Consider the following 24,621-nt stretch of genomic DNA (forward strand, 5'->3'; position numbering starts at 1 on the left):
TTATCCATTGGCTGAGAGAGTAGAAAGGAAGCAGTGGGTTTGGTTTTGGACATGTGAGAATGGGCCTCCAAATGACAAAAACTGGAAGGCAGTTGGAAATATGATAGAAGTTTAGGAGCAAAAGATGTGGAGTATAGAGTCACACATGTGTCAATGGACGAGATTATAAAAGGGGAGCTATCTGAGCAATGAGGGAGGGCCCAGCAAAGGGCTCCATCCAGGACACCCCAACATTTAAAGGGCATAGTCAGGAAAAGATCCTCTAAGCACAGTCCATATCAGATGCCTCCAAGATGTCAAGTTGGGATGAGAAGTAAAATGAGGCCATTGAATTTGAACAAGTCAGAAACTCTGAGTGAGAATAATTATAATGTGGTGGCGTTAGAAACTTCATTTCAGTGGCTAAGTGCAGTGGATCTTAATGCGTAGAGACAATGAGTCTCGACTACCTTTTCATAAAAAGCAATCCAAAATAGAGCTGGATTACAGATGAGAGAGAGGGGGAAGGTCTTTATTTTAGTAGAAGGTAGTAGAAGTATACTGTGATCGTCTGAATGTGCCCACACATGCCTGGAACAACCATTGTAGAAACTGAGAAGCAGAGCTGATTAGGGACAAATTGTGGGGCATGGCCCAGCAACAAGGCCCGGGCTGAAGTGGATAGCAAGCTATTCTCCCAAATGGTAGAATTACTGGATTTTTCTCCCACAGCGCTCTCTTTAGCCTGGGAGCTGGAACGCGTCAACTACTTCATGGTTATTTATTTTACTAAAAATTCTTTTTTCAAAGGAATTTGTTGTAAGTTTCTTTTAAATAACAAGTACTTTCCAGTGCTCTTTTCTGTGCAGTAAAATATACATAACATAGAATTCATTTTAACCATTTTTAAGTGTACAGTTCAGTGGCATTATGTACATTCACATTGTTGTACAAACCATCGCAACCATCCATCTGCAGAACTTTCCCATCTTCCCCAACGGAAACTCTGTGCCCACTAAACACTAAGCTCCCCATTTTCCTCCCTCTTCCACCCGTCGCTGGCAACCACCATTACACTTAATGTCTCTATGAATTGGACTACTCTAGGAACCCGAAATAAGAGGAATCATACAACATTTGCCCTTTTGTGACTGGTTTATTTCACTTAGCATGTCTTCAAGCTTTCTCCATATTGTCGTATGTGTCAAAATGTCCCCCAGTATTCTTAAAATCTGACTCAAACACGCTGATTCTTTCAAGAACACAACTATTCCATGACCTGTATAAATTGCCCACACCTGCCACATTCATTTTACACAGAGAATGGAGGTAGAAGAAATGAATTCACATTTATTACTTACGTCCCATTTACCATAATCCATTCAGTCATCACAACTCTGTGAGGTAGATATTACTGTTATTCTCATCCTATAACTGAAGAAACTGAATTTCAGAGAATTAAATGGCTTGTATAAGATCACACAGCTGGCAAGTTAACTGAGCCATGACTGAGATCCTGCTCATCCCGATACCAGGTGCCATGCTCTTTGACGACTCTTCAGTTCTCTATGTGGTCCTACTTCAAATGACATCATTCTAAAGGAGTCAAATCTCTTTTGTTTGAACTTAATGACAATGTGCTTTTTAAGGTTTCCTGGTGCTCAGCAAATGTACAAGGTTCCTCATGACATTAAACTGTTCCTATTTTGTATTTAAGCTTTTAGAACAGAATAAAACATTTGCCAAAAATGGAGAATTACTCATGTAATTAATTGAATTCACACATGTATTTTGTGTTGCGTATTTGTCCAACTTAAGAGTTTATCTGAGGTCACTTACAGAACTAAGTTGATAGATTTCTGAGGGAAATACTTTTTTTTTTTGGTATTTATAGTTTTAATCCTAATCATAACTAGGAAAGGAGAAAATGTTTTTTAGATGAAAAATCTATATAACCATTCATTTTTAAGGCTCTGACACAACAAAATGTTATTCAAGTAATCTGACTACAGTATTTGAAGCCAAAAGCCACACTCTGATATTTTCCTAGCTGAAGATTTTTTGTGTTGACCTATAAATTCTTCTCTGAATTCTTGAATCCTCTATCCTGTGCTAGGGAAAGACATTTTTCTTTAAAGATCTAAGCAATGACAGTGACATACCAAGGTTGTTGGAGTGGATGGTCGTGATACAGTAAAAAAAGTCACATACAGAGCGTTTGTTTCTAGAACTTGGGGACTCCATGGAAGTAAGCCAGTGGGCTCTGGTGTTGTTTGAAGGCTGTGCTTATCTCTGCATCTTTGTTCAGTGTTTTGCTTTGAAAGATCTGAGAGCACTACTGAGTTTTTGAGTTTCCGCATTCTGTGACCAATTGTTAGACCCAAAGTCTGAAGTTTGTGTTGACTTTAGAAAGCTGTTCTCTGAAGCCCATTTCTGGAATGAGTTTAAAGAAAGAAGAGTACCAAAAGCCAGGTTCAGTCTTATAGTGGATGCTTAGAAAAGGAGAAGGGGTTCTCTGGGATCATTTGAGTGGGTCAGATTACCTTCTAAAGGATAAAAACAAAGAATAAATCAGAGGGACTGGAAAACACCCTAACTTCTTCCTTCAGGCAAGTTATACCATATCATCGCGGATAGATGATTATTTTCTCTCCATTTTATTTTTCCTTGACGATTGACAGAATTAGAAAATATACACTGGTACATTTAAGTATTTTTGTGTCCAGGCAAATAAGAAGTGTGGAATCTCTTCTGCTTTATTTTGAGGCTCTTCTCTTATTCTGCCTGCATAAATTTAAAAGCAACTAATTAATGTCTGTAGTGAAAATTCCTCATTGTGAAAGTCATGGCAAAGGGGTCATTTGCCTACGTAGAGTCAGGGACTTCATCTGTAATCAAATAGGCAGGCCTTATTGTTTCCCTCAAATGTAAAGGAAAGAACAATGCACAAGATACAGCAAAGGTATTTTTAAAGTATGCAATTTGTGTGGCTTGCTGAGTCAGGTGAGTGGGCGATTCTGGCAGAGTTGTAGAAAAAACTTGACTTCTAGCAAGGAATGAAAACCCACGCTAAACAGAGCAGGAGTGGGGCTGAGAACATGCTCAAGGAGAAGTGTTGGAAGTGTTGGAACGGGGACTCCTGGGTGGTGAGGTGGCGGGTCTGGTATCTGAGGAGAAAGCTTTCGACCCGAAATGACTAGATCTGGTGCCCAGACGGACAAGAACTCTTCTCTTTACTCTGAGACCTGAGAGAAGAGCTCAGCCTGCGTCTGGGCTTGGAGGTGAGTGGCCAAACAGAAAGGACCCACACCAAGGAATTGCTGGCCAGAGGGAAAATAAGTTCATGGAGGGCCTAGGAGTATCCTCTTGATGCTCTAGAGCAGGGGTGTCCAAACTGCGGCCCGCGGGCCAACTGCGGCGCGCAATCCATTGTTAATTGGCCTGCAGCAAATTCCAAAACTATATTTAGTTTACTTAAATAAACCAGGTGAGGCAATACATACTTCACCTCGAGTGAGTGGCCCGGCTGTTTGTGTATTTTTCCACATATGGCCCATGGTAAAAAACGTTGGAAAAAGTTTGGACACTCCTGCTCTAGACCTACCGTGAACTTGTGTACTATGAGATTATTGTGCTTAAAACGTAGTCTGGATGGATAGCATTTCTATGCCCAAGGTACATGGTAGTAAGTATTTTGGTGTATTTGAACAGACTCTCAATCTTTTATTCACAAAGAAGTACCAAGTAGGGGCTTCTTGCTAGCAGATAAGAGAGAGTAGGATTCGATGTCTTCGTGGGATAAAACTCCGATGCATTTAATTCAGATAGGGTGACAAACTCCAAGTGTGAAATCTCTGTGGGAACAGGCAGAAAAGTACCTTTTTTTACACAGCATTTGATCCTTAAAGTTATTCTCCAACTGTCGTCTCTCAGAACATGGCTGGATTTGGCCTTTTTTACCTCAGTAGGTTCAGGAGAGGCAGAGACCTGGAGTGTGTTTATTCATTCACTTGGGAAGAAAGCCCAGTGGAGTCAGTAGAATGTAGTGTCTGAAGGTGTGATAAATATGTGATTGTCCTACAATGTACTGGGAATTTAAAGACTGGGATAGATTTGAGGCATAGCAGTTACATGACTCTAGTTTAATGTTCCTGGTTTTTATCTTTGTTGTTTGCACTGTTGTTAAATTTTATGAAACTTAGTACAGTGTTCTCTAGTTTAAATTGGAGCAGGAATTATTCTTTGATATTAGGTAACACCTCAGCTAGTTTTCTCACTCAGAATATATTTAGTCAACAGATAATTGCTGACACATACTCAACACATTGCTTGTTTTAGGCGGATACTAAGAAGAATCAGAGGCAGACATTTATTCTCCAGTTGTCTGGTCGAAGGGAGAGGAGGTCGTTCTATCCAATGATGGTTGAGAACTTGGGTTCTGCAGTCAGAACCTTCCTGAATTCGGATCCTGGTTTTGACATGTACTAGATATATAACCTTGGAAAATCTACTTAATATCTCTAAGCCTGTGGTTCCTCAGTTATGCATCTAACACCAGGATCTCTGTAATAGTACCTATATCATAGGAGTGCGGAAGAGATAATGGTTGTAAAGGATTTGGAACATAGGTAAGTCAGTCCTCTGTAAACACTGGCAATACACTCAGATGGACAGAATGGCATTATGACTTTGCTGGAAGTTCAGTGTTAGAAATATGACTTGGGGAGTTATCTATATGGAAGCAACCATCCAGACTGTGGGACACTGAAGGACATTGCCAGAGGCAAACACGAGAAAGAACAGGGCAGAACAAAAAATCTTGTTTTCTTAATCCACGAAAGTGGACTAGCAATTATATTTATTTTCTTTGATGTCTTGTTTGTAATTACTTTCTGGTAACGCAGATGTTAAAGGAGTTGAATCCGGCTGATACCAATATGAAGATAACTCATTAATTCTTTCAGTACATGATTACTGAGCTTGTCACGTCCTCCTCGCATGGATTCTAGCTCTAGATCTAATTTATCAGCACTGAAAAATGAAACAGTTTTAGGAGCCATTTTGATGGTTGGTTCTCAAACTCAGGAGTTTAGCTGACTAATAACGACAGGTGACTAAATGTTTGAGGGTTTTCAGGCAAAATGGATGAAACTACTAAATAATAATTTGGTAAATAGTAAAGAAGTCATGGAGTTGGATTTCTTAGCTCACTATTTTGCTCCGTCTTCTCAACTGGAATATCTCTAAATATTTGATATCACTGATTACCTTGTGATGTGCTTTGTTCTTTAAAAAGTTATATAATATTTAATACATGCAAAAGGTTATATAATTCTATCAATACACTAAAGCTACTGTGTGAAGAGGAGCTTAAGTCGTTTAATTCATTATTATAGCTTACTAAATATACATTGGTCAGTCATTAAATATTCTTGGGTGCCTCCTCTATGTCTCCTGCTAGTGTCTGGTAATGGACCTGGGGCCCTGTTGGTCAGTAGGTCCAATGTTTGGGAAAAAGAGCTGAACTACGGCCCAGAAGGCTGAGAGAATGAACTGGAACCCAACGTCTGTGTCTGTCACCACATCTAAGCAACAAGAGATTCATGACTTAAGAGAACAGCAACTCCTGCTGTATCTCCTCCTTCCAAATCTCAAGGAAATCCCTCTTTTCGCCAACTCTGACCTAGCACCATTTAAGGAAGAGGATTCTGGGAAATGTTGTTCCACTTTCCCCAGGTTGCTACAATACAAACCACTACATGTTCCTGTACTTACGTGTTGTATTATGAACAAGAGAAACATTCAGAATTCTTTCTGCTTAGAAGCTATCAGAATATTTATTTAAGATACCAGAATGGTTTAAAAATAAAATTTAACCTGATTATGCCATTGTTTTCTTTTCCACTAAATCATATCTTTATTTTTAGAGCCATGACATAATTTAAAACAGGAGTAATACAATCTTACCTTCTTCTGTTGCAAGAAAGTATTCTTTTAATTTGATAAGTAAGTTGTGCTACATTCTTTTTTTTTTTATATTATCCACTACAGTGCCATCTAGTGATAATTAATTTACTTTCTGGTTATTGAAAATAGTTCACTAACACAGTTTACTTCTTGATAAATCAAGAACTTTTTAATTATTCCTAACTTATAAGACATAGGGGACTTATTTTCAAGTAAATCAAATATTTGTAAATAATTAAAAAGAATTGGAAAAGAAAAAAGCTAGGAAAGGTTTTTTTTATCTTCAGATTTTAGTCTACGTCTCTGTCTACATCTACTCACATTAATAATGAGTTACTATTTGTCCACTTGGATCCAGGAGAAAAGTAATTTTTTTGTTTGTGAAAAGAATAGGATTATTTTAAAAATATGATGTAGCGGAATGAGCATGGGCTTTAAAATCAGGCAGGCATGGGTTTGTCTTTTGACTTTATTTTTCTTATAATCTGGCAGGCAGTGTTCCAGGAACTTTCCATGTACTGAATCATTAAATATTCACAAAAGCCCAACAAGCCATAATGACGAATGAGGAAACCAAGACTCACAGAGCACTTAAGTGTTAGGGTGCTTATCTCCTTGCTTTTGTGGTTGTTTATGTATTTGTCTGTTTCTCTAATACAGAGTGACCCTTCACAGGAAAGGTCTTATTTATGTTTTCCCAGCACCTGGTACTGAGTCACATGTCCCCAACTCAACTCAGTTGGTGAATATTTGATTTTTTTTTTTGGGGGGGGGGCTTCCATTTAACGAAAACACAATGGCCGCAACAAGAACAATAGAATATTAAATTGTTTAGATAAAATATCAGTGTTTTCTCTATATTTTTCTTCAAGTAAAAAATAAATAAATACAATTTTTTAAAAAGGTATTAACAGTCAGGAACTCTCCGTTCTATTCTCTGTTTGGCTGTTTAATTTAATTTAAATCTCAGTTATACATGCACAGAATTCCAGGAATCCAGGAGTTACAAGGCTTGTTGCAAAACCCAGCGGTCTCCCAAATCTCACCCCCACTCTAGTCTCTGCTCTTGGGAGTTCAACTCGGAGACCTGATCCTTTGGTTAATTACCTCCAAATCTCTAGATAGCATGTTGCTCTTTCCAGTTTTTAGTTTTTCCAGTCTTGGGCATTATCTTTGACTTCTCATGATAGAAGAAGAGGATTTATCTTTCTTATGCACCCTTACCATCCGTATGTGCAGGGCCCTCCTCCCTTCTCATAACTGTAATTAAATTTTGAATAATAATCAGTGTTTACATTATTGTGGCTATAAAAACATGATTCACAGCTGAAGCATATAATCCATGATTACTTTTCTTTCCAATACAATTTTTTGTGTACCCTGGTATTGTCTTTTTGGAGAGGAGGGTGTTGTTAGTTTGCTTAGACTTTATATACCTATTTATTACCTTATTCATCCCTAAGCTCTTCCCTAGATGTCTAAATATAGTTAGGATATGTAACCTTTAGCTCTTCTGATACGATGTTTTGTCATTCATAGAATGAAGGGTCCACATTTGTGACAACATGGATGGATCTTGAGATTATAATGCTAAGCGAAATAAGTCAGACAGAAAAAGCAGAGAACCATATGATTTCATTGATATGTGGTATATGAACCAGAAACAACAAAAGAACAAGAGAAACAAATGAAAAACAAAAATTCATAGACACAGACAATAGTTTAGTGGTTACCAGAGAATAAGGGGGGAGATGAGGGTAAAGGAGATCAAATACATGGTGATGGAAGGAGAACTGACTCTGGGTGGTGAACACACAATGGGATTTATAGATGATGTAATACAGAATTGTACACCTGAAATCTATGGAACTTTACTAACAGTTGTCACCCCAATAAACTTTAATTAAAAAAAAAAAAAAAGAATGAAGGGTCCAGATGACCTGAAGACTTGGGCTACTTGTATCTCTAGAACTTTATGGTTCCGTGAAACAGACACCCGGGTATTTCGTGCTGATCACGTCGTTCGTGCACAGCCTCTCTGTCTCACCTGGTGGTCTTTTCTTGGGTTAGCTGAAGCATCTCTGCTGCCTCTCACAGGGGTGCGGGAACTCGGGGTCTGGCTGGAAGTGGAGCCCCATTTGTGTGTGACCAAGACTGGTGGTCAGCAAGAGTCCTGCTATATATGCAAAATAAGCTAGAAATACTCTCAGTCCAGCCAGAAGATCAGAGATTCTTAGACTAGGGAGATTCACTCAAGTCTTTCGACAGGTAGAAGCATTGGTTATCTTTATATTGAATAGTCACGGAGAAGCAGAATGGATAAATACAAGTTGCCAGGAGTGAAATAAAGATTAAATGAAATACAAGATATGAACAGACAATAATTAAAATTTTGCTTGAAACAAAAATATAACAGAAGCTCCTTAGCAGCCGCTTCTCACAGATTGTCACAGGAAATAATAATGCTGGAGACATAAGCATGAATGATCTAATGACTCTTAGCTTCATAGATATTTTGTTTGCCTCAATCATAGCCTTGGTATGTTTGTGAACAGGGCCTGAGATGTTATTTTGGGAGATGTCATTATTACTGCATGTATATGTAAATGAAAACAAGGACAGAATGGGTGTGTACAGCAGACCTTGGAGACACTGCAGGTGTGGTTCCAGACCACTGCAAGAAAGCAAATATTGCAATAAGGGAGTTACATGAATTTTTTGGTTTCCCAGTGCCTATAAAAGTTACGTTACACTATACTGTAGTTTGCTAAGTTGCAATAGCATTATGTCTAAAAAAGCAACGTACCCACCTTAATTAAAAAATACTTTATTGCTAAAAAATGCCAGTCTCCCTCTGAGCCTTTAGTGAGTCGTTAACTTTTTTGCTGATGGAGGGTCTTGCCTTTAATTTATAAAAAACGTAGTATTTTTGAAGTGCAATCAAACGAAGTATGCCTGTACCATTTTAATAATTTCCTACAAAAGCTGTCATTCTAGACGGCTAGCACTAGGAGGCCACAGAGACCATGATTCTGATGGACTCAGGTTTAGTCACACATCTTTCCTGTTGGAGTTGAAAAGGAAACGTAGGGTAAAAAGCCCAGTTGGAAACTTCTTACATTTCAGGGTCAGATAAAGTGAACTAAAAATTAGTCATCCTTTTTTTTTCATAATGCAGTAATGAATCTAAAATAGGCAACACTCCTTCTTTATTTGCTTGTGACATTGTAAATAAGGGAAGTATGTATACTTATGCGTAACTATCACTTTTTAAAAATTGTACTTCTGGTTTTTAGTTCTTGAACCCCTGGATCCAAGCCCTGATGACCTTATGACTGGATGATGTCAGTAGTTTCCCAGTGGATCCCACCTTTGGTTTAATTTCCCTCCAGTCCATTATATGAGGTCTGACAATTAAGTTCGTGAACTTGGTTGCACCGATGTTGCTAACCTTTTTTGATATCAGAGGGATTATTCATTATGAATTTGTACCAACTGGACAGACGGGTAACCAAGTTTACTATTTGGAAGTGCTGAAAAGGCTGCGTGAAAAAGTTAGAAAACAACCTGAACTTTTCACCAATTCATGGCTCTTGCATCACGACAATGCACCAGCTCACACGGCCCTGTCTGTGAGGGAGTTTTTAGCCAGTAAGCAAACAACTGTATTGGAACACCCTCCCTGCTCACCTGATCTGGCCCCCAGTGACTTCTTTCTTTACCCAAAGATAAAGGAAATATTGAAAGGAAGACATTTTGATGACATTCAGGACATCAAGGGTACGATAGCTCTGATAGCCATTCCAGAAAATGAGTTCCAGAATTGCTTTGAAGAGTGGACTAGGTGCTGGCATTGGTGCATAGCTTCCCAAGGGGAGTACTTCGAAGGTGACCATAGTGATAGTCAGCAATGAGTTCACGAACTTAATTGTCAGACCTCTCGTATTTGTTGAAAACAAGAGTTTTTCATCAGAAATAGTTTGGTTACATGTGTCCTCTGATTAGAAACCTTTGGTAGTTTCCAGTCCAATAGAATGTCAAATTCAATCACTCATTCATTCAGATATGTATGAGTGCCTTTGTACAACAAGACGGACTTGCAGAATTTCTGCCCTCGTGGATGGTATATTGGCCCATGCATTTTCTCAGTATTCTCCAGAGTCTCTCTTACAGCTAAACAAACATATCTATTCATCCCTAAAGCTTTACCTTTTTACCTTTAAATATAAATCAGCCTCTTGGTCATTTCATTATAGTCTTCTTTCAGAACTGCCTCTGGTTATTCAAAAACCTAATCTCCCTGTATTACTGTGTGACCTCCCAGGCTTTGCCGTACTTAGTTCATACTGTATTAGTTTCATTTACTCTTTGTTTTTCTCTATTAAAATTAAAAAGTTTACATATCCGTATGCTGTTGCTTAAGAACAAGGTGGTCTTTTATTGCTTTATATTTCCCGTTAGTGCCAAAGATAACATTTTATAAAAGGAAAGTATTACCTTAATGACTGTAGCACATACTACTAGTAATTTCCCTGCAACCTTTCACCACTCTCTTCTCACGGAACCTCAATTTTGTTTCAGAATCCACTCTTCTCTGCAGGTCCATGTGCTTTGGGGAAGGTGGGCAGGGGCTGTACCCTCCAGTTGTCATGCAGGTTCCATTCTTGCCACGTGGTTGGTTTGAGCATGAGCACGTGACCTAGTTCTGATCCGTGGGACAGGACGTCTGCTGGGGGATTTCGGGAAGGGTTTTCCTCCCTGAAAAAAGCAGGGTTATGTGGGAAGTTCTCCCCACTGCAGGCCGAGCTCCAGCCAGCTTGCAGGCGTGAAGGGAGTGAGCCCAAATCCCAGTCACCAAACTGAGGATGGAAGAGGAGAAAGACAGGGGGAGCTTGTGCTTTGGCTGGCGTGATGGAGCCGTCCTTCCTGGGGCTTTCTTGTTATGTGAAGATAATGAGGCTTGGTTAGTTTGGGATTGTCTCTTACTTGCAACACAGGCATCTGGCTAACTCTGCATCCTTCAAATGTCAGTTTAGAGTTCCATGGACATCTCTCAGGTCCCTGTACATCTCCCGTCATGGACTTGTCATGATAGATTATTTACTGTCAGTACCACAGCTAACTGCAAGCTCCCTGAGAGAAGGAACTTGCTGTGGTTCACAGCTGTATCCTTAGGCACCAGCATAGAGCCCAGTGACTGATAAGGTTTTTTTAATATCTATGTTTATTCATACTATCCTCAAAGTAGACACAACGTACAGCAATAACCCAAGACAAGAGACTGAGTTTATAAGCCCTGGAATATCTCAGCGGCCCTGGTTTCATCACCCTTCTGATATGTAAACACATACCTCAGGGGAGAGAAGCCTCTTACCATCTGTTCAATCATTTTTGAAGTTTCAAGGCTTGTGCTTTAACCCACGTTCCAGTAAAATTTGCCCAGAAAACTCTTTAACTGTACAAGATTATAAAAATACTCACTTGCTGACAGTGACATAGTCGGCGTTCAGTAAACTAGCTGTTACGTGTTTAACAAATGTTAGACTAAATCTGTCCCAGTGATCTCAGCTGGGGCAGGGGTAGGGGGCTTTCGCGGTGGGATGGGGAGAAAGTGGACACATCAGAATCATCTGGGGAGTTTTTTTTTTTTTTTCCATCGGTATACTTCCCATCTGCAGATTCTGCCCTGCTCCAGTTCCTGTCATATTCCTTAGGGGCTTGGGTTTTTTGTGGCCAAAAAGGAGGTGAGAACTCTGATATAGCCTGCTCTGTGTTTGAATCCCCCCTGTAGGCTTTCCTGTTACAGTAATGGAATCATTTGTTTTGACACCTGATCCTAAGGCTGCTGTGTCAGTGTTTACGTCCATTCCAACTGATTCTTCTATTTTGTGTGTAGTTACATGGATTTGGTGGGATTTGATAAAGAATATATATTTTTAATTATTAATAGTTAGCCTTTTTTTTTTTGCAGAGAGGGTTTGAGGGAACTCTACAGCAAAAATACATAAAATGAAATAGCATATAAATAGGAAATCAGAACTAAGAAAAAGTTGACAAGTGTGTTGATTGATTTTTAATTCACATTTGGTTCTGTTTTTTTCTTTATTGCGATATAATTGATATACAACATTATGTTAGTTTCAGGTGTACAACACAATGATTCAGTATTCATATATATTTTGCAAAGTGATCACCACACTAAGTCTAGTTAATATCTATCACCATACATAGTTACAGATTTTTTTTCTTGTGATGAGAACTTTTAAGATCCACTCTCCTAGCTAATTTCAAGTATGTATTATTAATTTCTCCTAGCTAATTTCAATACAGTATTATTAACTGTAGTTACCACGATGTATGTTACACCCCCTAACTTGTTTTATAACTGGAAATTTTGACTCCCTTCCACCCATTTCACCCACCCTCCCATCCCCATCTCAGGCAACCACCTGTCTGTTCTATGTGTCCATAAACTCAGGTGTTGTTTTTTTTTAAGTTGCCATTTTTAATGGTAGCTCTTCCTATTAAAATTACAAAGTGGTGTTTTTTGGCTTTTAGGAATTATTATTATTCTTTGTATATTGACCTATATCCAGCAACATTAATGAACTTATTTTTTATTAGTTGTAATAGCTTTTCTTCATAATTCTGTGTATAAACAATTATCACTTGGAGATAAGGACAATTTTGTTACTTCATTAAAAATTTTATATCTTATTTCTATTTCTTGTATTACATTGACTGGGAGCTCTACCTTATTGAATAGATGTGACGGTTATAGTCATCTTGGTCTTATTTCCTTTTAAAGGAAATACTTATTTAATCATTAAGTATGATTTTGTTGTAGACTTTCATTAAGGAAATTATTTTCTATTCTTGGTATGCTATGATTATTTTTTTAATTATGAAGGTGCATAATGAATTAACAAAACCATTTCTCATTCTCTAAGGACAAATCCGACCTTGGATGAACTTTTTACTCATTTCCTCTGAGTCCTGATAACAGTGGAAAGTCAACTATGTTACTAGGCAACATGGTTTATGGCAAAAGTCATCTTTAGTTGGTAAATGAGTTTGGGCGTGGAGGAACTATGTATGAACCTTAAATTCTCGCTTAAAAACAATAGCTTGGAGCTTCCCCGGGAGTACTTTTCAGAGATGGGTGTAAACTTTGTGAGGATGTTGGAAGCCATGGCTGGGACCAATGAGGTATTGATTTCTGTTTGGGACACAGGCTTCTAAGCCAACACGACTGCACCCACCCTGTGATTTTCATTTCCTTGCACCTGAGCTGTCATCTGAATGCCAAAGAGAGTAGGTCCTGTATGGCCATGTGGACTCCTGGTAAACTAGTCGCATGAAGAGAAACACCTAAAACTGCCCTGCTGGCATGCCATGTTTACTGCTTATGCTTACTGAGTAGATGTTGCTGTGTGTGGCCGTTGGTAATTGGGTAGCTCAAAATGTGTCGTTGGAAGTCCCATGTGGGCATTGCACAGAGCATCCAATCAAAATACAGAAATAAGGTGTTTAAGGGGCTTGATCCTAGTTTACAACTCTCACATTTATCTTCAATTTCTAATTGTTATTTATTGGAAAACTCATGTTCTCCTTGACTATAAATTAATATAAATTTGAACTTATAAAAATAAACTTATACACTATATCATTTTTTATTTTTTATGTGTTAGATTCTCTATATGTTTGCCAACCCCAAAATGGTTCTGCTACTAAAAAGCTTAATAACTAATGTTTTAGACTTGTGTGGTCCAGTGGGTAGATATTTGCTCTTCTAATATGGCTGTTAAAATTACATACAATTAAAATTAAGTTTCTTGGTTGCACTGGTCTCATTTCAAGGGCTCAATAGCCACACGTGGTTGGTTAGTGGCTGCCATCATGGACAATGCAGATATGGAATATTTTCATTATCACAGAAAGTTCTGTTGGATCCTTTCTAGGTTTTAGTTTTTATTCATCCAGGTTATCAGAGAGCTTTATATTTTTACTGTATATGTTACATACTATAAGAAACTGCTGGATGAACCAATCAAGGTCTCTATCAGGAAGAGGAGTATTTACATAATAATCTGCTAGAGTAATATTTCTCAGATTTGCATACCAGAACAAATTTGCATACTGCTTGTCCTAAGACTTACCAACTCATGGCCAATGTGAATTTTGTAATTGATTGTTTTTCTCTTTTTGTTTTGTCAACCAGAGAGTGCAGGGTGAAATTTATGGCTTGATTTAAGAAACCTGGAGCCTACACAATGGCATGCACTTTTTTTTAATCTGAATTTTATATGTGTAAAATGTAATTTTATTGTAGTATCAGAACTTTTATAGGCTGTCTCAAATGCTTTGTGAGAGGAGGTGGTGTATTAATGTAGCAATTAATAAACACCTTCGAGATTTTGATGGATACTTTCGTTGCTTATTACTTTAGGCACTTACTGTTGAACGTCAGTACTGAGAAAGGGTAAAGGAGCTAAAAACACTTCATAGCTGATTAGGAGTACGATAGCCATATATGTAAGCCGACTGCTTTCCAAATGAAGTGCACACAAACAAGTTTTCTAAAATGTTTTAATTTTTCAAAATAATGTTTGAAGAACTCCCTTACTAAAGTAGTTTGTAAAAATTTCAGGCTTTTTTTAGGGAATTCCCCCAAGAGCATACATATGTGTATATTCGAACTGGTAAACTAGGTTTAAGTAAATTAGAGAGAGTGCTTTTTGTTTCTCTACAGAAACTTTTATTATCTTTTGGGTAACAGAGAATTTAATTCTGGGCATTTATACCTTCTCAGTGTAAAATCACCACTGTGCTCTTCTCTTCTGTCCATTTTATTCTGGAACTTATAAGCAGTCACCAGTATATATGCCTTTTATGTTTAACATTTTGCAGCTTTTGAAAACGCTTAAAGCAGCTTATGTATACATTTTGGGCCAAAAGGTAAAGTAACTTTATAAAAAAATAAAACCAACCTCACCTAAAAGCATTTGAAGGATGAGGTACTCCCATATATCAGCGCAGAGCAGACTTGGGTCCTATCTTTGATTTTACGCGTTTTCCATTTGCTTAAGTGAGAAAAAGAAACAGAACAATATCGTTTTCATGTACTGACAACCGGAAGCATACAAACATCTGCAGAAACCAAACATTTCCTGGAACTAAACTCGAGCAGAAATTTATCACGTGAATCTTTGTTTAAAGAACCCAGTGAAAAATATCTTCAACCACAGTTATATAAAAGACCCAGGAGTGCAGTTCACGTGGATTAGATTGGCCAGAAGGCACCTATGGAAAACCACGGCTCAGGAGGTGTGTGTGCTGGTGCAGGGGCTGGGGTCACTGAGCAGTTTTAGGAGCAGAATCCAGCAACTACTGATTGGAACTTATACTAAGGAAAGGAGCTTAGAAAGTCACTGTTATCCTTAGGACCCTTAAATTGTGTTTCTCTTAAATGTTAAGTGTTTTGGTGTAAGTGCTGATTTTCTCCTGTTGCTCTCAAGTCCTCTGACAAACGCCTTGCAGTGGAGATATTTTATTTTGAAGAGGAATGTGAAGCTTTTAAGCTTTGAAGGAAGCAAACAACATTTTTTTCGTGGAATTTTAAGAGCTAGGCTTCTATTTTTGCCCATTCAGAAGTCCAGTTCATTTCAGAGTGAAGAACGACAATGGAATCTTTATTTTTTCAGGGAGCTTGGCGCTCATTAATACAAGTTTTCATAACAGAAAGTAATTCAAGACTTCACAAATTATGTGATGTGGAAGAAACAACTTTTGCCTGAAATATTTGAGGCACAAATATAACAAGCTACCCATTTTTCCCCCCATGAAAATCTAAACTGAAAAATGAATTTGGTCATCATACTGCAGTTTCTCTGAAGAATATTTGTATCCTTGGGCCTGCTGGGGTGAGGTAACTGCAAATTCAACTTTCAGACACGTTAGCCTGTCCTATGGGTAAGATTGATCTTTTCGTGTTAATTACATACAACAGTTCTAATATAGATGTTAATTACTAGCTGCTCATTCTGGTGAAAACTGACCAACTTCTGCTTCTTAAGACAGAGTCACACTAACCAGCATTTAAGAGGATGTAGCCCTGGGATTTCGGGAGGCATCTTGGTGGCTTTAAGAGTCTGGTGCTGTATACCTACTACCTACCATACAAGGCTGTTAATAAGGATAAAATGCTTGGCACATAGTAGGTACTTAATAAATGTTGCTTTTTCATCCTCATATTATTGATGATAGCCATACATACAGCTCTAGAATTTTTATACTAGATCATATACTTTTAGGCAGGTTGGGATCTATCCTGCTTTTAGCAGTGTTGTTTTATGACTCGTATATTGACCCTTAAATGCACTAATAGCATAGGTGGAAAGTATAATTTCTATTCATTAAATTATAGGTTGATAATCCAGGGAATAATGCAAGTGGTTTTGAATTTCTTGGTGCAGTGAGACAAGATTGAACCATATTCAAGAGTAGAAAAATTGTATGTGAATGCAACTTTCTCCAGTTTTAGCTGTGAATTTTAGTTCAGCACATATAAAGGTATGTTGCACTGATAAACCATCCCTATGTAGAATTCACTTAGAACTAAGTGGGCCCTGGAGTCTGGGGTTTGGAGATGGTAAAGTGTGCATTGCTGGTAGGTACAGCCTGTGTGAGTCGTGGAACTCTTCAGAAGACAGGCTAACTCTAGAAAAAGACCTTGAAATCCTTTGGCTATAGGCTGAGAGTTGCCTGTGGGAGAGTGAAGACAATCGGAGATACACATGAGAAGTTCAAAGAAGAACCTTGTGAAAAGAGAACAGCCACAATTAGAGTCCCAGTCGTAGTTCTTCCTACCACCCAATTTAAGCCTCAGCAGGGCTACAGGGTCTCCCTACAGACAGTGCAGCACAAAGTACAATATTGAGGGTTCCAGAGGAACCCTGTCAAGACCGTGCTCCCAGACAAAACATTAATAAAGAAACACGTACCTCCCCAAACGTGGAAGCAGTTGGGTAGTTGCAGTGTCATTTGAGGAGTTAGTATTGATAATTGAAACCCAGAATTCATATTTTAAAATATTCTACTTAACTTTCAAAATTAGTAATATTCATATAATGTAGGAAAAATGCAACTTTCAGTGGAAAAAGACAGTCATCAAAGATGAAATTATATGAAGACGGTGTGTGCAAGTTACTGTGCAAGATGTGATTCTAGCTGCATAGTCCATGCTCCCCAAGAATATGCTGTTAAGAACACTCGCGTCTGGGGATTGAGTTAAATGACCTACCCATGATATTTTCTTCAACCATTCGTTCATAAATATAACGTGTATCGGGTACCTCTTATGTGCCAGGCATTTTCTTACCACTGGAGGAATACAGTATTGAACCCAAAACAAAAATTTCTTCCCTTACGAAACTTAAATTCTATAGAGGGAAGAGAAAAAAAGTGAGGGAGCGGAGGTACCCTGTGGGGGTGATGTGATTGTATGAATGTAAACCCATAACAGTGAGTCAGGGGAAGTGGAGTAGAACATGTAGTGGTGATGAGGTGTTACATGAAAGAGAGTGGCCGGAGAAGGCTTCCCTGATGGGTTGACACTTCAGTGAAGCTCTGAAGTGGGTTGGGGGGGGGAGGCAGCGTGCCACACAAATGTCTGTGAAGACACGCATTCTACAGAGAGGGCGCGGTACGTGAAAAGCCTCTGGCATGAGTATGTTCACTTCCTCAAGGAGCATCAGAGAGAGAGCAGTGGGACGAGGGGGGGAGGTGACCAAGGGAGAGGGTTGTAGCAGACGAAGCGTGAGCGGTTACCTGGGGCCAGTTGTGGACCTTGGAGGCCATTATATGCCTTTTACTCTGAATGAGAGGGACACAGTTGGTGGATCTAAAGCAGCGGAGTGGCATGATGTGATTTTGTTTTATCAATATGACGCTGGCCTTGTGTTTTGAAAACACAAGGTGTGCCGCAAGACCAAGGAAGAATCAGCGGGCAGGCTATTACAATAACCCAGATGGAGATGATGGAGGCTCAAATGGCAATCGTGGTAAAGTAGGGAGTAAGGAGAAGTAGTTGGAATTTAGATATATTTTTAAGGTCGAGCCAGCAGGACTTGCTGATGGATTGGATATAGGGAGTGAGGGAAAATGAAAAGTCAGGGATTTAATTATCGTTTAGTGAGATGGGGAATCCTGGGTAGGAGCATCAGTTTTAGAGGGGGGATATCAGGAGTTTGACGTGGGGGGAGGGTAAGTGTGAAATGTCTGTTAGACATTTAAGGGACGATGTCAAGTGGGCAGCTGAAAATCGGAGCCTTGAATTCAGGGAAGAGGTTCAGACTCTCTTATCGCTGGTATTTAGTGATGAGACCCATTGAGATGGCCACGGGGCAGGAGTATAGATTGAAAAGAAGTTTGAGAACTGAGATGCTGTGACATTCTAGAATTAAGAGGTTGGGATGATGAGGCGAAGTCTAAGAAGGAATGACCCGTCGAGGAGGAGGAGAGTGAGGAGAGTGTGGTGTGTTGGAAACCAAGCAAAGAAAGTTTGATAGAAAGCGGGGAGACACCAGCTCTGTCACATACCGCTGACAGGTCCAGTAAGATGAAAACTGACTATCAGATTTAGTAAAAATTGTCTCTGGTGCCTTTTTCTTTTTAACCCTAAATGTCCTTGAATGAATTCGTTGACCGCTCTCCGGAGATAATAATGGTACCTGCCTCATAGTGTGGTTGTGGATGAGCTAATTCATTTAGGTACTTTCCTTAGCCCCTGGCTGTTGGATAGTTAAATCACTGGCGGCTTTAACAGCAGTGGTTTGGGGGCAGCAGTGGGGACAAATGACTAATTGCAATGGGTTCAAGTGCGAATGGGAAGAAAGAATTGGAGACAGCAGACATAGCTATTTTGACTATATCTATTAGACCAGATTAGACAAATGGCGAGTTTATACATGGGGATGTGGTGCCAAGAGAAAGTCTCTCTCTCTCTCTCTCTCTCTCTCTCTCTCTCTCTCAGGTTTGGAGTATACACTGTTAACATGTTGATGAGAATCATCCGGTGTAGAGGGGAGAATTGATGACGTAGTTGCAGTTAGGATTGTGAGGTGTTTGGTTCATAGATAACAAGTTGACTAAAGCCACTAGATTGCCCTTTGTTTCCTTATGTTCTCCTCCTTAGTCTGTCATTCATTCATTTACCAAACATTTATGGAAGGTTCACAAGATGCCAAGGATTGAACTACCGTGTTTCTCCGAAAATAAGACCTAGCCGGACAATCAGCTCTAATGCGTCTTTTGGAGCAAAAATTAATATAAGACCCGGTCTTATTTTACTATAATATAAGACCTGGTCTCATATAATGTAAAACTGGGTCTTATGTAGTATATAATATAACATAATGTAATATAATATAATACCAGGTCTTATTTTACTTATATTAATTTTTGCTCCAAAAGACGCATTAGAGCTGATTGTCTGGCTAGGTCTTACTTTCAGGGAAAGACGGTAGGTACTGGGTAAAGAATGACTAAAGGGTCAACAAGCAGCAGTGATCTCTACACTCTCATGAAGCTTTTGTATTGTCTGGTGGAAATAGGCTTTCTAAAAACAAACAAATAAGTAAATACAGATTTTGATGAATGTTTCATAGGAAGAGTACAGAGTACTTTTGAGAGAGAGAAAATACTACGTTTCCCCCAAAATAAGACCTAGTCAGACAATCAGATCTAATGCATCTTTTGGAGCAAAAATTAATATAAGATCCTGTCTTATTTTGCTACAAGACGTGGTATAATAATAATATAATGATATAATATGATATAATATAATATAAATAATGTAATACCAGGTCTTATATTAATTTTTGCTCCAAAAGACACATTAGAGCTGATTGTCTGGCTAGGTCTTATTTTCGGGGAAACGGTACCATGGTGTGATTTAGACTGGGGCATTAGAAGACCCCCTCAGCTATGAAAGGTGGCCATGACTGAGAGGAAGAGCATTCCAAGCAGAGGGAACAGAGTATGCAGAGGCCCTGGAGTTGGGGAGAACCTGGTGCTTTTGAGGATTTGAGAGGTGGCCATTGTGACCTGAGAGTTAGGAAGCTACCAGGTCGTGCAGAGCTTTGGAGGCCATGTTTGGATTTTGGATTATATCCTAGGAGTAATGGGAAGCCATTGAAAAGTTTTAATGTGGGCAGTGACGTGATGAGGTTAGTATTGGGGGAAAAATAATCTGTGCTGCAGTGTGTCATGGTGAATGGACTGGACGGGGGCATCAGTGGAAAAGAAGAATACCAATTTAGGCAAATAGATAGTATCTGTGAAAATATTTAGACTGAAATATTTACAGTTTTGCTATGAAAAAGAGAATTGAGAGTATCCTTTATTTAACAGAATTTGCTTTGACTTTGCCAGGTTTCTCAACAGCTGTGAAAAGAGCATTTTCTTGTTAAAAATCATATCAGTAGGAAAAGTAAGAGGAAGGTATCCGTGATTTCTGAATATTTAACATAAAATGAAACTTTGAAAAAAGATTGTGGCAACTTTGTGAAGAATTAAAAACAATAAGACCATATCAACTTTGTTTTCCAGAAAAAATACCAGTGACATGATATTAGAGACAGAATCTAATAAGAAAACAATTTACGGTATTCGAATATGAACCAAGAATAATTCATCTACTTATGGTATTTTACGTGTTCATGCAATATAAAGAAATCTTAAAATGTTTGCTTTATTGTGGTGGATGTACATTACTTTTATTTTTTAGCATAAAGCCAATATTCTAAAACAGTTTATTGGTTAATAAATAAATATTTCAAAAGTTCCCCTTTTTGCTTTCAAAAGTGTCTTAGTTTGTATGATAAATTACATGGTTAGAAATAGATCTCTTAAGCATAGAGATCAGACTGGTAAAAAGTGATCAAGTTATAGTACAGGATGCATATTTTATTGTGCTGATTTAGGCTTCTCCCCAGAGAGATTTCTGAAAACAAAAGAGCAGTTATAATACCAAGTATACCTTTATCAGTTCACCCACAACTCCAGGGCCATGAATTAACTCGTTCTGAATCCTCACTTAAAAAAAAAAAGAGAAAGAAAAGAAGAAACAGAAGTTATTCCCTATCTAGACAATCCACTCATGACTGTTTTATCTTGGTTGTAATTCCAGTTTTTTTTCTCACACAGGCATTTTATTAATGCTTTCCAGAGTCACAATAGTTGGGATATTTTACCATCTGGAGTTTCTCTGCCTCGCTGATCTAAACTCAAACTTGCCAGTTTATGGGAAATGATGACAACACCCTGTAACAGCTGAGTAAGTAGATGCTGCTGTAAAAAAAAAATGATTTTTAACTTCAAAGTTTTAAAATATTATGCATTTTAATTGGGTTCTTTAAATTTTGTTGTTAAATAATGATGGCAATGATTATAATTCCAATAAGTGAATATTTATTTATAAATAATCGGATTCTGGAAGAAATTAATCTCCTGTTGATTAAAAAAAAAGTTAATGAAAACATTTCCATGCATAATACTTTACCTATTAAGAAACATAGGATATAAATGCATATATGAAAAAATTTAAAGCATTCTCCATACTGCTTTATCTTACTTTTATATAATGAAATGCAAAATTACTGGTAAAGCAGCTGTTCTGAATTTTTTAAATGAAACTACGTCTTACACAAAAAATAGTCTTTTAACACAGAGTGTATCTTGGTTAACTTGAAATAAATACTTTTTTTTAGTGGAAATAAAATCTTAATAGTTCTTTCTATTTGGAAATAATGATTTTTTTTCCCCTGCTAATATAGATAAGAATACAGAATCTCTCTGGGTTTAACTTTGTTTCTTAATTAAGAGACTAGGGAAGAAGGGCATTCATTCTTTCTAATCCAAACATCTGAATGGTATTTGTCTTTCTCCGTCTGACTTACGTCACTTAGGTTCATATATACTCTAGGTCCACATGTGTTGTCGCAAATGGTAAGATTTTTTTATGCCTAGTAATAATCCATTGTGTATATGTACCACATCGTTTTTATCTAATTGTCTATTGATGGGCACTTAGGTTGCTTTCATATCATGGCTGTTGTGAATAATGCTGCAGTAAACATAGGGGTGCAGATATCTTTTTGGATTAGTGTTTTGGATTTCTTCAGATAAATACCCAGTAGTGGAATTGATGGGTTCTAAGGTATTATAGTTCTATTTTTAATTTTTTGAGGAACCTCCATATTGTTTTCCATAATGGCTGCACCAATTTTGCAACCCCACCAACAGTCACAAGGGTTCCTTTTTCTCCACATCCTTGCCAACAGTTGTTTGTTGATTTATTGATTGTAGCCATTCTGACAGATGTGAAGTGATATCTCATTGTGGTTTTAATGTGCATTTCTCTGATTATTAGTGACATTGAACATCTTTTCATAATATCTGTTGGCCATCTGTATGTCCTCTTTGGTGAAATGTCTATTAAATGTCTATTTGATTGAATTGTTTGTTTTTTTTGGTGTTGAATTTTATGAGTTCTTTATAAATTTTGGATATTAATCCCTTATCAGATGTATCATTGGTGAATATCTTCTTCCAATCAGTAGGTTTTCTTTTCATTTTGTTGATGGTTTTTTTTGCTGTGCAAAAACTTTTTAGTTTGATGTAGTCCCATTTGTTTATTTTTTCTTTTGTTTCCTTTGCCCAAGGAGATATATCAGAAAAAATTTACTAAGAGCAGTGTCAGACAGTTTACTGCCTGTGTTTTTTTCTAGGAGTTTTATGGTTTAGGGTCTTACATTTAAGTCTTTAATCCATTTTGAGTTTAATCTTGTGTATGGTGTAACGAGGTGATCTAGTTTCATTTTTTCACATATATGTGGAATCTAAAGAACAAAATGAACAAACAAAACAGACTCATAGATATGGAGAACAAACCTGATGATTGCCAGATGAGAGGGGGGTTAGGGGGCTGGGTGAAAAAGGTGAAGGGATTAAGAAGTACAAATCAGTAGTGATAAAATAGTCATGGGATATAAAGTATATATAGCATAGGGAATATACTCAATGATATTGTAACAACTATGTGTGGTGCCAGGTGGGTACTAGATTTGTTGGGGGGATTACTTCGTAAATTATATAAATGTCTAACCACTGTGTTATACACCTGAAACTAATATACAATAATACTGAATAGTAAAAGAAAAAACCATCTGAATGAAATTTAAAAAATTGAGCCAGTTATCTTGATATAAATTGTTTCTTACAACTGAAGCTATTATTACTGTTGTTCATCCATTGAAACTGGACAAAACTAAGAAACCATGAGATTATGCCACGGCCTTTTGGAATGCTGGGTTTAAAAACAATTAATAAATATACAAGATATTCCCCACTACAATGGTGTTATTTAATTTTGGTCGATATCTGTGTTGTCCTACGTGGCAGTCACTGGTCACATGTAGCTATTGACATTTGATATATGACTAGTCCCAACTGAGATGTGCTGCCCATAAAATACACACCACATTTCAAATACTTAGTATGAGAAAAAGACCAAAATATTTTATTCATAATTTTTGTATGAATCACATGTTGAAGTGATGCTATTTTGGATATGCTGGGTTAAATAAAACATGATTAAAACGAATTTCACTTTTGTTTACTCTTTTGTGTGACCTCTAGAAAATGTAAAATTACTCGTGGCTTACATTATATTTCTCATGGACAGAACTGGTCAGTATCATCATCTACAATCAGCATTCTTAGTCACCCATTCCTCACCATTCCGTAGGCCTTAATGGATCAGTTAGTATAAATCTATATTGTTTTTAGATGTTCTTTGTTTCGTCAAATGTCTACTGAGCACCTACCATTTGTCAGACAGTATTGGTGATACGTTAGTGAACAAAATCAACAAACTCCCCACCCTTATGGAGCTGACATTCTATGGGAAAGACACAGACTAAAAACAAATAAATAAAATGTGTGATGTATTAGAAGGCCAGGAGCGCTTTGGCGGACATGGAAGAGAGGGATACAGTTATAGTGTTCAGGGAAGGCCTCACTGGAAAGGAGGGATTTGAGCAAAGACTTGAAGAAGGTGAGAGAAAGAGCCCTGTAGGTATTTGCGGGGAGAGTGTTCTAGGCAGAGGGAATGGTAAACGCACAGACCTTAAGGCAGGCCTGTGGCTGTCCTGTTGAACAGTAGAAAGAAGCTCGGTGATTGCTTGGAATGGAGTGAGTGATGAGGAGATGAAAGGCAATGAATGATCACATCATATGAGCAGTTGTTTCTGTAAGGATTTTGGCTTTAAGCAAGATGAGAAGGAACTGGTGGGGTTTGAGAAGAGAAGTAAGGTGATTTTTCTGTTGAAGCTGCTGTGATTAGTTTAGGATGGTCTGGAGTGAGTGTGGGAGCCTGGCCAGGGGGAGGCGGAGAGACCCAATTCAAGGCTATTGTAGTGCCCCTGTTGAAAGATGTTGGTGCCTGAGAAATAATAAGCAAGGGGAGTGATGGAATTCTAGTTATAGAATTCTAGTTGTTGGGAAACTGAATATGGGATGAGAGAGAAAGAAATGTATCAATGGTGACTCAGTTTTTGGCTTGAACAACTGAAGGATGGAGTTGCCTTTTGTTGAATGGAGGACAATTGTGGG

At 38.0% G+C, this 24,621-nt stretch overlaps 1 long non-coding RNA gene across 11 annotated transcripts in view; it reads left to right on the forward strand.

The window, feature by feature from the left end:
- The window catches only part of LOC141567618 (uncharacterized), a 200,489-nt gene that overhangs the window by 30,256 nt on the left and 145,612 nt on the right, over nucleotides 1–24,621 (forward strand). For all 11 annotated transcript variants that reach the window (XR_012490422.1, XR_012490424.1, XR_012490426.1 and 8 more), the window contains exon 4: nucleotides 21,154–21,283. This is a non-coding gene — a long non-coding RNA (uncharacterized LOC141567618). The remainder of the gene's footprint in view (nucleotides 1–21,153; nucleotides 21,284–24,621) is intronic.

The sequence above is a fragment of the Rhinolophus sinicus genome, linkage group LG11 (genome assembly GCF_036562045.2).
Source record: "Rhinolophus sinicus isolate RSC01 linkage group LG11, ASM3656204v1, whole genome shotgun sequence".
Taxonomy (NCBI): domain Eukaryota; kingdom Metazoa; phylum Chordata; class Mammalia; order Chiroptera; family Rhinolophidae; genus Rhinolophus; species Rhinolophus sinicus.